The sequence below is a fragment of the Ornithodoros turicata genome, chromosome 1 (assembly GCF_037126465.1).
Source record: "Ornithodoros turicata isolate Travis chromosome 1, ASM3712646v1, whole genome shotgun sequence".
Taxonomy (NCBI): domain Eukaryota; kingdom Metazoa; phylum Arthropoda; class Arachnida; order Ixodida; family Argasidae; genus Ornithodoros; species Ornithodoros turicata.
The window spans coordinates 106,995,018-107,003,141 of record NC_088201.1 but is presented as its reverse complement, the minus strand read 5'-3'; the positions used below and the strand labels follow the sequence as shown (position 1 = coordinate 107,003,141).

Here is an 8,124-nt window from a genome sequence, read left to right as displayed (position 1 = left end):
AGAAACGGTGCATATACACCATCAGAAATGGGAAACGAAGTCTGATGGCGTACGGCGACAAACGATACCTCTACAATGACGTGGACTCTTACCCGTACGGAAGCTGCGAATATGGTAAGCTCGAGTGGATGACGTACAAGCGGGATTTCACATGGCATTCTTTCCCCCTCAGATAATACAGAGGATGAGAAGGAGCATTTGGACTGCGTCGCTGGAAGGATGTGGTACCTCGTTCTCTTCTCGCGCGTCTCGTGCATGCTTGAGCTGGACGCCGGCAACTGTACTGCGAGCATCAAGCTGGAGAAGGATAAGCACACCTACGCGCACGAATGCCCTGGCGATATCTTGGCCATCAGAGAGTGGCATGTGGTATCTATGCAGTCTGGTATTAACCTGGACAGGAACGCTACTGGATCGTTGCGACTTGCCTTCAACCGCTGGACGTGAGCGACAGCTACAAAGATATCCAGTGCACGTAGAAGTGTCAACTCACGGAGACTTAGCCTTCGGGAGAGGAAAATGAATTGCGCTGCGCACGCACCAGCAGTGACGTCACGTGTTGTTCTTTGCTGCCACCGCCGCCTTGCCGTCTGCTCGCATCGCGTGCGCATGCGTTAGCAGACAGCGGTTTGCTCGAGGATGCGATTTGTAGTTGTGGTGAAGCAAATTTGCTGAGTATTCCGTTCAAGTTCCTCACTAGACGCCCGTCGATGTTCACCAGGTGAGGGAACGTTTCAGTAACGCCTGCGAGTTGCATGGTTGGTTGAAAAGATGAGGGCGTCTGTACAAAACTGTTCCGTGGGCCGCTTTGTTACTACAGATATGCAACCAGTCCAGTATTTTCAAGCTGCACTCTCAGCCCAGGCAATAGCAGCACCAGACGAATGTACACAACTTCCAAGTGAATTAAGAAGCAAGAGTGAAATTCTGACGCTGGCAGGTACGTCAAACTCTGTTACACTATGCCATTCGCGCGCAATGCACTTATTTTGGAGGTGTTGCAGCAAATGATGCTGTTGCACAAAACGGCAGTCTGGTGCGTAATGTACACCCATACTGTCGAGCTCGACTAATTCTGAAAGGATGTCACAGTGTTCCAAACTGAGAACGTCAGTTCCCATCGTCTTCGACTAATTCGGTGGCGTGTTCGGACTATCTAATTGTATCACCTGTTCCATGTCTTCACATAAGTCGGTAAATATGTAACAAATATCGTAGTTCTGACAGTTACCGGTAACCTTTAGTTGTGCTTAATCATTCCTATTTTTTGTACTTGTGTTTTTACTCAGAATTTCCATGCTGTATTCTTAACTGGGAACAGCAAAATGAAACAGGTGAGAATTCTGTTAATACTGATATATTATTATTACTGGTTAAAGATCTTCATACATGGAGAGAAGAAATGCAGAAGGAGGCCAAGAGTCATTCTACTAAAGGCACAGGGGCACAAAGATTGAAAGGTGGATGTTTAAAGTGTTATTATATTTGTGACTGATCAGGTGATTTTACACAGAGGACACATCAAAGGAAATGTTCCATAAAATCACATGGTTCCATCATGCGTGGGGACACCTGCCTTGCTGATGTGTCTGCAACACATGATGTTTGACCTGCGACCGGCAAACCAATAATAAATTACATAGTATCAAGCCCTATGTAGGCTCCAGTTCACCTGGTATGTCCAATCGACTATATGAAGTGCTATCCTCCCGCCTTCATTTGGGACACACATACTTGACGCATGGGTTTCTTCTACGAGGAGAAGACCCACCGGAATGCAGCCACTGTGGGGAACAGCTTTCTATCATTCACATCCTCATCATGTGTCCAGTGTATCAACATCTTCGTCAACATCATTTTGCTCCCTTTTAAAGAATCTTTTTGCCCCTTCACCCAATGCTTCTGCTGGGTGATGACAGCTTTGTTCCTTTTGAGAACGTGTATAGGTTTTTTAAAGATACTGGGTTTTTAAAAGATTTGTGATTTTAAATACTAATCTAACAGTTACTCAAATTTTAGTCCAGCACATGTACTTTTTAATTAACTAGTCTTCACTGGTATTTGGCGCATTATGGCCTTTGTAGCTGGTGCGCCAATAAAACCACAATCAAATCAACAATCAAATCAAACCCCGAATTTTGATACACAAATTAGATCTATGCTGCTTGATAGGAGCTGAAGAGTGCTGACTAGATGGTGACTTCCTGTCTCGGGTTTCGACCTGTTCGCATCTATGCTGCTGTCAAAATGCTGTAACACTTTAACAAGAACCTTAACAACAGGTCTTCTTTGGTACGTTTCAGAACTCACGTAGGTTTTTTTTTTTTTTACTGTTCATGTCTCGCGATGTTTTATGAACCACCTTGCCTGTACCGTCACCCTTCTCTCCAGCTATGCCATTATAGTTACTATGTATACCATGTTATAGTCCAAATTCATGATATCTCGTTTCCATAAAAATAGAACGGGTTACACAAATATGGTGGGAGCATTGTGTGTCGTAATATATCCGTTCCATGCAGAATATGTAGTCATAAATATAGATTATAGTTATGTATTCAGCTGTGCTGAATGCACGTGACCCACCTGGATCAGAGGGCGAAGGTTACCACAGACCTCCAGCATACAGCCCTATGAGCAGCAACAGTAAGTGCATCCTTCATTTCGTTGATACTAGCTTGGCATAACGATTAGAGTTAACGACATAGTAACACGACCACATTTTGACTAACAGTGCCAATTTCATGTACAGAATGAAAAGATTGGATTCAGGCTCGTTAGACTTGCGCACTTCATATATTGCAGATGACGACTGCTCTTTTTTCCAAGGGAGTGCTCAGTGTTCTGGCCCACAAGCTTCTCAAAGTAATAATAGCAGGGCAAGGAATGGGTCTGGTGAGTGGTGGTGCAACGTGTTTGTGCACAGGATATTAAAAAAATTACTAACTGCTAGTACTGTGGGCTGGGTAGTACACTGCCATGTGATGTGCTCCTCTATTGGGTAACACACAACATTGGAACATTAGAAAAACAAAACATTAGAAAACAGATTCAGCCCGTCTTGTGTGGTTTTGTTCCGTTGTGTGTAGCCATCTGGATTGTGCTTAGTCTTATGTACGATTCTTGTATTCCCCTGGAGGGGGGCATATAAACATAGGACATCATTGTGACCTACGTCGTTTCCACCACAGAAAGTGTGCAACAAATCCAGCCACAACGAGCAATGCCTTCCTATGACAGCCAGGGGGTCGAGTCGATCCTGGGAACATTCAGTGATAGTGAGATCTATTTCAGTTTTGCTCCCACTGGTGTGCCAGGTTACCCTGCTAGTGCTTCTCAGACTCTTAGTAATACTTCGAAATGCTTTTTGTCATTTAGGCCACCACCACACTGTGCCAACTGCACTTGATCATACCCAGGGGTGGTTAGTAAGAATTTGTGTTGGCTGAAAATACATTTATTTCTGCAAACTGAAATGCTGTTAGTGTCATTGAGTTCAATAAACAGAGTACTGTTCTGACTAAAGTTGTATTTGTAGCGAAAACTGTGGGACAGATCCAGTCAGTACCGGCAGGACTTCCCTGCGATAGCCAAGCAGTCGAGCAGCTCTACAGGACAGCTGGTGATAGTGAGTCACTCTTTTGTTTATTTCTGCTGCGTAATGTGGTTCCTTGCTGGCGTTCTTGAAAAAGGGCATGCGATAATAATTCTAACTGCTTCTTCATATTTTAGAGCACCGTAACACACTTTCATTAGCACCTGCTCATACCACAGCAGGTTAGTAGCAAATATGCATGTTCAGAAGTGCAATTATTTGTGCTAGGTAAAATGTTCTTCTCCTTGAGCTATACAAATGAAAAACATAGTTCTTATAGTCAAGTTATCTTTACAGCAAAAGGTGTGAGGCGAATCCAGTCAGCACAAGCAGGGCCTTCCTGTCACACCGAGAGAGTTGAGCACCTCCAGGGGACAGACAGTGATAGTGAGCCATATTTATTTCCATTTATTTCTAGCGTGCTGTTTTGCTACTGCTTATTTTTTCTACACTGTCAGTCAGTGGACAGACTGTTACAAGGGAGGGGGTTATACACACTGTGATTAGTCTGTTTTTCTGCTCTTTAGGCTATCATCACACCGTGCCATCCACTCCACATCCTTCAGGTTAGTAGCAAGTATATGCAGGTTCAAAGCAGACAGATTGACTTATGCCCTTGCTTACACACTGTTGTGAATATCCCAAATACCTCTTGCTAGGTTTTGAGAAGAACGTACTACGGTCCCTCAGAATGATCACCCTTCGTCTCCTCGAACACACAGAGCAACTGGATACTATCGTGTCATATTTCCAGAAGCCGACGGCGGAATCTGAGACCGACATGGTGACTGAGCCTTTCAGTAATGTCCAAAGTTTCCTGGGATTCAATGAGGAGCTGAAACTTTCCTCGGCTAAGAGGGAGAAGCTGGTAAGCACACTTTTGCTCTTAATTAACTCCCTTTTTCTACCACCCCTCTGTAGGTTGGCAATGCTATTCGGGCTTGAAAACACATGATGTCCGGTTGTCTGTTCCATAGGGATAGCTCCTCAAGATCACTGTCAATAATCATTAACTTCATTAAATCTGGCACAACTTTACATTTATGGGATACAAGAGTGACCTTAACTTGATACATTTCAGAGTTCGTTTCGTAAAAACTGGCACCAGAAACTTAAATTAGATGACAGTCACAACAGGAGATAGCAAAGGCATAGTAAGAATAAATGGTGTTGAACGCATGATTTTAAGCGGGGTACTTTTTGTTATAATTTAATTACACGTTTTCTGGGACACCCTACATAAAACGCACGGCATACATCACTTTCATTTTGAGTAAGGGAGAAGCAGCCCTGCATCCTGTTTAGGGCGTCAGTACATGGCATTCAAGATGGCAAAGTTAAACCCAAATAAAGTATCCCGGGAATTGCTCAGTACACTACATGGTAGCCCCACGTTGATATTTGCTTGTATGTTGTATGGTTTCACAGGTTCGGCATATAATTAACCTAGGAGGTAGCAGCAATGGTGACAGAGCCCGAAGGATTTTGTGTCAGCTGCTGACAGATGATGTGGCAGCACAGTTCAGTTGGAAAGTGGCTAGTGCAAAACGAAACTTCAAATCATTGCAATGTTCCAGTCTGATCTGCCGTAAGTATACCAAGATCTAAAGAAACCCGAACCAAATCTATATGAGTGTGATGACGGAGGCACGATCTGGACACCCTTTTATTTCACATCGGGAGCAGGTAATTGGTGCGATTTAAGTGTTTCAGCGGGGAAACACCAGACCTGTGCAACTGGCCTGTTTGGTTCTACATTCAAACATCCCGGTCTCTGTTTCCCCGCTGCGGCATTGGTCACCCATTTCAAATTTTTAATGAGCGGGCTTCGCCCACATCCGTTGACAGCTGCTATGTCGTGTCCAATGAATAGTTCGTTTCTGCTTCACAGCTGTTCGTTTCGCATGTGCCTAGTGGCTACTGTTGCAGCTGTTGGTGTCTGATTGGGAGTTCTCTGGTTGTGGGGCAGTGGATACCTGGATCTTTAATACTGTCCATGCATGCAAGTCACGCAGTTTGCATTATTCAGTTTTAGTAAGGCTCTGCTAACAATGGATAGTAGACAGATAACTCGCTTATTTCTTTCACAAGCCCACGATGCACTGTCATGTTGGGATCGGGACAAGAAAACAGTTTAGGAGTGGTAGGAGAAGTACCTTGTGCGGAAGAATTAGCAATACAAATATGGTAACCACTGAAAAAGCCAGACAGCAGCCAGATTTGTATCACACACCTCTTAATCGCTGGTGAAGTGCCTTAATTGGCCCATGCTCTTTTCTGCTTTAAGACGGCGGAAAGCAGACTGATGTTCAGATCCAACTGCTGCCTTGCTTTTTTGACAACTGCCATATTTCTACTAAGAAAAAATGGCTAGGAAGCAAGCGAGCTGGTGAAGATGATGCATAATGTAAAAACCCCGAGACTAGGGAACACGAAGGGACAGACACTTTCTACTGTTCATGTTCGAAAGATTATGTTGTGTTCAGTCCGTGCGTGTTTCGGTCTCGGCACAGTTACGTTCCACCGTGTTGATCAGAATGATCAATGTAAAAATAGAGCTTATAAAACATCTTGAAATTGCTCTTGCAGGTGCCATAAGCAGGACTCCGAATTGCGGGACTGTGGCTGAAACCGAAAAAGCAATCATGACTTGGGTTCGCCATGCCAAGGACAGAATTAACCGCAAGAATTCAGGCCACGTGGATGAACCCCGCATGGAGGGCTTTTCAATGGAGCAGCCTTGATCACAGCCGTTTGCAGAACATATGCCAGATTAGTTAATTCTCAAGCAAATGATGTAAAAATGCTTTGCACGCATATTATCTGGTCTGTAGGAGCGGGTGGCATGATTTATAATTTTCTTTTGGCCGTGCTTTTCTTGAATTTGAGAGGGAAATGCGTAATGCATCACATTTTTTAAAGATTGTAAAAGAAGCTTCCCAACCAAGTATGTTTTTTTATCATAAGCACTGAGTAGGTGCAAACCATGTTCATTTGTTTCTCAGTCCCCTGCAGAGCAGGTTGTGTGTAACACACAGCCATGAGATCTACATAAGGGGTATTTCACAAGAAGTCACACCATTCCTAAAAGTAGGTTACACTTAAGAAAGTTATGAAACTATTTTGAAGGCTCATACTGACTTTTGCCACAGATTGAGGCCGTTTGCATTCGTGACGTATTAAGCTAATTTGCATAAGTAAGCTCTAAAAAGTGTTAAGCAAAGGCAGCATCGTTCTTCCCCAGCGACAATGCATTCTTTCCTTAATTCGGAAACCTATGAGCATGATGTGTTATTCCCAACAGAATTGAGTGTTTTTCGCAAGATCCCTACAAAAATTTTGCAGCCGAAAATCAGTCGCTGGGCGAAGCATGCCCGGTGAAATTTGCTTTTGCGGAACTCTTGGCACCGCCTCTATCGAGGGGCAGTCAAAAAGCATAAAGCAGTTTTATTCAAATCAATGGCCTTGCCACGCATTCAGTTCCGCAGCATGAACAGTTCCGCAAACGTAAAAAAATCATTGAGCATGCTTCCGCCAGCGACTGACCTTCAGCTTCCAAATTTTTATAGAAATCCTGTGAAAAACCATGCGAATTTGATTGGAATAGTGTGTTGTGGCTCTGAAAGCACGTTTCAAAACATCTTGAAACATCCCATCTGAAAACATCCCAAGCATTCCTTTGCTTGGCAGTCATTTTTAGTTCAATTATGCACACTGGCTTCATTAAGGTGCGACACAAATTCAAATGGCCTCAATCTGTGGCAAAAGTCTGTATGAGTGTATTCCGTGTAGATTCATGATTTTTCGAAGTAAAACCTGGTTTCAGGAATTGAGTGACATTCTCTTGTGGAGCACCCTGTACATTCAAGTTAGTTTTGCTTCATGTGTTTGCGCAGTGGGACATGCTATCTACACAGAACGTCCAGTGTTGCAGAAGCTTCTAGCCGTTCTCGCGCCAACTCTTTTGCATCGCATTCGTTCCTTTCTCATGTCATTTTTGTTCTTAATGGCATACATAATTGTTTTTTTTTTATATGAAATGCTGTCTAGCGTTGTTCACTTGCTGAAAAAGCAAGAAGTACCTTATGAGTGGGAGGCCCACCTTTGGAGACTGGATACCTGCAACACATATTTTTGTCTTGTACGATGCACAGAATTTATTTATCTGGCTTTGTGATAGTGCCAAGTAAGGCAGCATGTCTAGTCAGTTTTAATTGCTCAGATTCCTTACAAATGTATCACCTTTAATCAATTTGAATAAGTCTGCATCAATAAAGAAATATGTACTTTGAGAACGTTGAAACTGAGGTTATATGTAATAAAAGATTTTCCTGTATTACTTATGCGTATTCTTGTGGCACATATAGTCGCATGTTAAGGGGCGTATGATTCAGATATAATCGAAGTATTATTACATGGAGAACCACTATTAAGACCCATACATTGGTAAATTAAGAAACTGAACTGCACGGAATGCACAGCTAGGGTTGCCCACACCTGTCCCCTGAGAGTGCTGTGAGTGTTCACAG

The 8,124-nt window shown here is 43.3% G+C and overlaps 1 long non-coding RNA gene across 1 annotated transcript; it reads left to right on the top strand.

The window, feature by feature from the left end:
• The first annotated feature begins 3,893 nt into the window (after nt 1–3,893).
• On the top strand, nt 3,894–4,292 carry LOC135367474 (uncharacterized). The gene is made up of 3 exons (XR_010414475.1): nt 3,894–3,982; nt 4,123–4,161; nt 4,255–4,292. It is a non-coding gene; the product is annotated as an uncharacterized LOC135367474 (long non-coding RNA).
• The last annotated feature ends 3,832 nt before the right edge of the window (nt 4,293–8,124 follow it).